The sequence below is a fragment of the Lactuca virosa genome, chromosome 4 (assembly GCF_052849685.1).
Source record: "Lactuca virosa cultivar CGN04683 chromosome 4, Lactuca_virosa_CGN04683_v6, whole genome shotgun sequence".
Classification (NCBI taxonomy): Eukaryota; Viridiplantae; Streptophyta; class Magnoliopsida; order Asterales; family Asteraceae; genus Lactuca; species Lactuca virosa.
The window spans coordinates 147,269,669-147,276,401 of record NC_136429.1 but is presented as its reverse complement, the minus strand read 5'-3'; positions in this window follow the sequence as shown (position 1 = coordinate 147,276,401).

Below are 6,733 nucleotides of genomic sequence, written 5' to 3'. Positions count from 1 at the left end.
TTAAATTTTACCTAATTCTAGTAGTTTACTTTTTCTTTACTTTTTCGACCCCCTAAATACCCCACACTTATTACATACAATGCCCTCATTGTATGCATAATATAAATTAAAAACAAGAAAAGGGAGAAAAAGGAAGAGACTCTCCTGGGATAGTAGTGGCGAGATCGAACTCCAATCGTGCGGATGAAATGTGCATCTTGAATATGAACTTCTTCTAGAAAGGAACTTGGATCTTGAACTCACGAAATATGTAGATGTGCCATGGAATCGAAACTTTAATCTTCAACAAATGTGGTGGAAATTGCATGATGGTGAAGAACAATGTGGGAAAGCCTACGCCACATTGCATAATAGAGAAAACGAGCCATAATTGTTGTCATGATAACTCCAAAAGGAATGGTGGTGAAGCATGTAGTAAATGTGAATAAAAAGGCTTCTTTTTTGCGAAATTATATGATTCACGACGTGAGTAATAATGATCACGACGTGAAATCGCTAAAGCTTGAATTCTGAAAACCCGTTGTAACTGAGCTCACGACATGAGGAATAAAGCCTCACGACGTGAAAACTGGGCGACAAAAAATTGAAACTGCCCATTCTTCCTTATTGATTTTGGCATTTTACCCCAGTATCTTAATGGATTAAGACTCTTCTAAATGCAAAATGTAAATGACCCTTCTCTAACTCGACCATTTCTCTCGACTCACCCCACACTTATTTCGAATTGTGGGTCTCGACTCTCGACTCTAAACTCTAAATGACGCTTGGCTAAATGTAAATGCTCTTATCTCGACTTTCCTTTCCCGTGACTCTTCTAGCAAATCTGGAAATAACCACCAAATAAAAGAGAAAAGTAACATAATAATCTAAAGAGTTTTACAAACTAAAACAAATTTCAAAAACAAACTAAAAACTAAAAATAAACAAAATAAAATGATCAATCGTCGTCTTCATCGTCTCGAGCTCCACTCATCCCGACTCCATCCCCTCGTTGATTTTGATACTCACTCCACCTAGGGCAAATTGGGTAATGATACCCCAAATGAGGAGGTTGCTCAACATGCAAGTGTTGCACCAAATTCTACACTGTTCCACCAATCCAATTTACACTTAACGATAACTGATCAAAGTATCCCGACATGTCTCCCCCAAAGTTGGGTCCTCCCATGGGTGCATTCTGGTGCACCGGTTGTTCTCTCTCGCCTCTTCATCTCACATTTCTCCTTCCTCTTGGCCTCGGTTGCGGCTGTTGCTCGGGTTGGTCGCTCGGTTGCACATTACCATCATCATCAGAATTCATAATCCCCTAATGTGATCCATAATTTCTTACCACTCTCATCGTCTCCAAATATCCCAAAGTAAATTCATTCCCTTCCATACAAGTCAAGGATCTTGTGATGTCGGGAACTATAACACCATAGGACCGGGCCAAACGGGTAATAAAATGGCCTCCACAAATAGGGCTCCTAGGGCGGAAACTCACGGCATAATCCGCCAAGTAGCGAGCCAAAAAGTATGGGATGTTGCAACACACCCCCGACTGTAAAATGGACCATAAAAAGAACAAGTTCAGCTTGGTAACCTTGTCCCCATGGCGTTTGTGGTTGATAGAAAATGTGATGAGTCGGTGGATAAGGCGGTGAATAGGGGATTTGATGCTGCTTTCCGGCGACACCCCGTAATTGAACACCCCGTATGCAATGTTACTCCAGAACTCGATCCCCGATGCTCCATTCTCATATCCATGGGAAGCCTCCCTCAAAAACATAACAAACTCATGAGTCATGGTCTCATGGGTCTCATACAACCCCATCCTCCAAGAAAACTCGACCAAAATACATTCTCGGTATTCTCCACTTAGTCGGAAAACCAAGGCTTGTTGGTAGGTCGGGTCTTGGACATTCTCATGGAATGCCACAGTCGAAAAGAACTCCACACATAACTCCTTGTACACCCTTTCCTGGATAGCAAACAAATTATGCCACCCCTTGCATGTAAAAGAAAATCCGTTCCCCAAAAATAACTTTGTAAGAAGTGGGTTTAACCGATCAACCAATCCAACCTCCCTCAACCTTTGCCAATTAATTGTGGGTGCAACAACAATTTAGCGGTTGTACAACCATCCTAACCGGTTGTTGCAACGAGTGAAAACATCCCTCGATAAGGTTGTTGGAAAAACATAAAACAGGTGAAAACTAGCGACCCTTGTTGGAACCTCGCGTCTAGGAGCCATTTCTTAGGAGGGAGTTTACGTAAGAAAAAATGGAATATTGAGTGTAGTAAGGATGAAATCAGAATGGGGGACCAGAAAAGAACACCTTCACTTCGTGAGGAATAAAGAAAGTGGTTAGGTCAAAGTGTTCCCTGTCCCTTATCTGTGGTCCCGTGATCGTTCAAAATTCACGTCGTGAATCCTCAAGATTCACGTCGTGAGTGGTCTTGGGCTGTGCAGTTGGGCCATTAAATTCATTAACAATTGGGATGGGACATGTATTGGGCTAATAAATAAGTACTCCGTAAGTCATCCTGGACTCACGTCGTGAATCATATTGACTCATGTCGTGAAGTCTGTCTGATCACAAAATTACTTAATAAATCCTAATTTTTATTAACTATAATTCTTAATTTATTACCACTTAGATCAGGGACCCCACACTTAGTGTTTTATCATGCACAAAATGATTTAGATGATACGATTGATTCTCCTAAAAACTAAAAATTTCAAAAACTAAAAAGAAAAAGAAAATTCAAACCGAGCTCGGGTTGCCTCCCGATAAGAGCTTCTTTTTTATGGAGTCGTGAGCCGGACTCCGTGCCCCCCTACGTTGAGCTGTCAGAGGAGTCCATCACCACCTGAACCTTCTGTTCTTTCCATCGCCTCTTGTATGCTTGGAAACGTCTAATGTATGCCTTCTTCCAATTCTCCTTTTTAGCCTTCACTTCATCCACATCAAGATTTCTTTTTATCCCTTTAGTCTCCAATTTTTGCTCACTCTTCTTAAGCTCCATAGGAACCTTTTCTTCCTTAACCACTGGACTTGTCTCCTTTGATGTAACCTCGTCTTCATCACTTGACAAATCATCACCTTCCTCACTCACCAAAGATGTTGGAGTTTTATAGGCAATCACCTCAAAAACAAGTGGAACAGATGCTCTTGGTTTAGTGCGTTTGACTTGATGAATTGTCTTGATTTCTTCCTCCATGAGCTTCTCCAATTCTTCAAGTTCATTCTCTTCATCAATATTGAATACCTCACCTTGAACATCATTTCCTTGGAAACCATCTTGAACTTCAAAAGTTTCCTCCTCATCTCCAACTCTCAAAGTAAGGTTGGATTCACGAACATCTACCAAGGCTCTAGCAGTATTAAGTAGAGGGCGACCAAGAATGATTGGGACATTGATATCTTCTTTCATATCTATAACCACAAAGTCAACTGGGAAAACGAATTTCCCAATTTTCACCAGGATGTCTTCTACAATCCCCATGGGATGAGTCACTGAATGATTTGTTGGATTAGTGTCTAAGTCCATAACTATTTTGGTATGTACTTGACCCGATTGTGAGCATGGTCCTTTTGGGTTGCCTTCACACGGGTGACTAGACAGGATGACAGTTGAGGAGAGAGGTTGATTAGGGCATAAATATGATTTATTTATTATATTATATGAATAATATATTAATTTGGAATCATATTATTAATTAGTATTTAATCAGAAATTAATTAGGAATTAATTTTGGGATTAAAGGAACTAATTAAAAGTACAGGGGCTGTTTTGTAATTATTTGATAGTTGAGACTTTCGGCTATTGGATCACCTTTATTAAGGCTTGAACGAAAATCCTAGAAGGATCTAGGAGTTTTCGTCCAAGGGCTTAAGGAAAGGAGTCCATGGACTTGCTTAGGCCCTAAGCTAAGGGATTAGGGTTTCCACCTTGAAACCCTAGCTAGCCTCCAGTATAAATAGCACCCTAAGGCACTAGAATTCGTCCAAGCCTTGGGAAACCCTAAAAGGGACGAATTTTAGGGCAAGATACCCTTCTCTCATCTCTCCCATATTCATCCTTTCACCTAGTGTGTTTGTGAGCCATTAGAGGTACTACACTTGTGGTACTTGCTTTCAAGAGCTAAGGAAATTCAAGGAACTAGTTGTTATTACTATATAACAACAAAAGGTATGTATTCTATTCTTCTATGTGGATTTCGAAAATAGTACTAGCATGCCAGGTTTCTTTTTGTGTTCATAAAGTTGTATAACTAATAGTGAAAACATAGATCCAACTCTAGGATTGCATGCACACATAGGATTGTTTGTATAAAACCCATTAGTGGTATCAGAGCCATTCGTTTTTGTTTTCAATTAGCTTTATTCAAATGTATGAACTTGACATACTAGGGTTTATAGCCAATAAACCCTAGGAGGCTAGAGATTTCGAGATTAGGGTTTCTATACCCTAATTTGCGAAATTTTGAAAGGGTTTTCAAATCCTTTCCTTAAGCCTCAAGATTTCGAAATCTAGGGTTTGTAAAACCCCATGATTTTCGAAATTAGCCTCCTCCCCAAGATAAGATCCTAAATTTTAGGTATTTGGATTACCCCATATCTTGTAATTATCCTTTAATGGTTATATATGGTAATTAAAGATTTTGAATTATCCTATCCTATGATTTTCGAAATTTAGAGGGATTAAAAGGATTAGGATAAATTAATTGTTTAATTGGTAATTATCCTTTATGATCTAGATAATCCCTTATGATTTAATAATTTAAATTAATAGTTTAATTCAAGATAATTATTAAATCAAGAGTTTTAATATTTAAAATTTTAATTTAAATAGTCTTAAATTTCGAAAATTTTAAAGTGAGATTAAAACCTAATTGTTTTGAAAAGTTTCAAAACTTGCCCTCAAGTTTTGGAATTTAAAAGTTGATTAAAAGTTTAATTTTGAAATGTTAAATTCTAAAACCCTCGTATTTTGAATAAGTTCAAATTACACCCTTATGGTTTTGGAAAGTTAATAAAACCACCTAGTATTTTAAAAGTGTAAAATACACCCTATACTATATATATATATATGACATTAAAAGTCTAATATTATATATGTATAAGTAAACAGTCAGTCTTACCGTTAGTAGGCCTCATTCACGAAGCTGGTCTATAAGGGGAGTTTAAGGAAATTGCCTATAAAATGGCGATTGAATGGGTATCCACTCTTACCCACCGCACTCTTGACTAGTGGAGGGTCGTTAGCCGAACGGGTAGGATAGGACGAAACCTTCCATTATAAGTATAATGAAGTACAAAGTAACTACATGCTTTTACAAATTCCCAAATTCTAGTTACTTTAGGGCAAAATGTGAATTTGTATGCTAATCCATGGAATTACACTTCGTACCCTTGTCAAACGTTAGTGGAGCGTGTGTGGCTAACCGGCACACTAATTTGGGATTGACATTGGTGGCGAAGGGTGGCTCGATGTTTATCATAGATCAATGGAGCGTGTGTGGCTAACCGACACATTGATTAGGTGATAGTAGTAATTGGGTGCACCACGTGATTCGTATGGTTATTCACACCTTGTTTGTGATCCTCGGCATCCCAGTCACAAATAGAAGGGCATAATCGAGATTAAACATGCCATTGAAAAGTTCAATGAATCTCAAAAGATCTAGGAGTTTCAATTCATTTAAAACTTAAATTTCTTTTTCGTTTTTCATGGTGGGAATTGGTAAATCGTCATTTACCTACCTTCAAATATTCTGCAACTAGATTACGGCATCCCTCTTCTAGGTTGTAGAATGTTGTGTTGGATCCTAGCCTTGATGTTTCATTTGGGTGTTACATCAAGGATTCTTATCAACTAACTTGAATTTTCTCCCGTTTTGTAGATGTCTAAATCTTACAATGGTCTTCCCAAGTCCCTTGGAACAAGCTTTCCAAATGAAGATGACGTTCCACGATACGATCAAGGAAATGAGAGTCATGCTTCACTTCCTCCACCTCCTCCAATTATTCTCCCTAACCCACAAGTTCAAAGGCTTGAAAAGTTCAAGCTCACTCAAGCCCTATTGGCAAGTAAACACGAAGATGGGAAACCTGTGTGTGCACACATCTTAGAGATGAAGTCACACATTGATAGGTTAAGGATGATGGGTGTCGATATCTCAGAAATGTTGGCTGTTGACTGGGTTCTTCAGTCACTTCCTGAATCATATAGTGAGTTCGTTAGAGAGTACTATATGATGGACCATGACGTGACCCTCATTGATTTGACCTATTTGCTTATAGCTGCTGAATCAGAAATGATTTGGCGTGCTAATCGAGCAAATTTGTCTGGCAAATCAAACTCCCAAACTTCAATGGACATTGAAAATAGTGACATTGGAAATCCAGAAAAGGTAAATTCTGAGATAGTTCCTTGTGCCATTCCAAAAGAGTCCATCTGCTTCTACTGCCAAGAGAAGGGGCATTGGAGACGAAGCTGCCCTGTTTACCTGAGAGATCTAAGAGATAGGAGAGTCAAGACGTATGGCTCTACTTCAGGTAAAATCCAATAACTAACTCTATAAGTTCCTATTCTTTGATTTTCAATACATGATGTGATAAGATTACATTTTGATGTTTTGTAGGATCGAAGAAAAGAGAGGAAGCTTAAAGGAAGAAGTAAGCTGAATCTGATCGTGAATAAATGGATTTCAATCGCATTGCTTGAAGATCGGATTTTTGAGCTA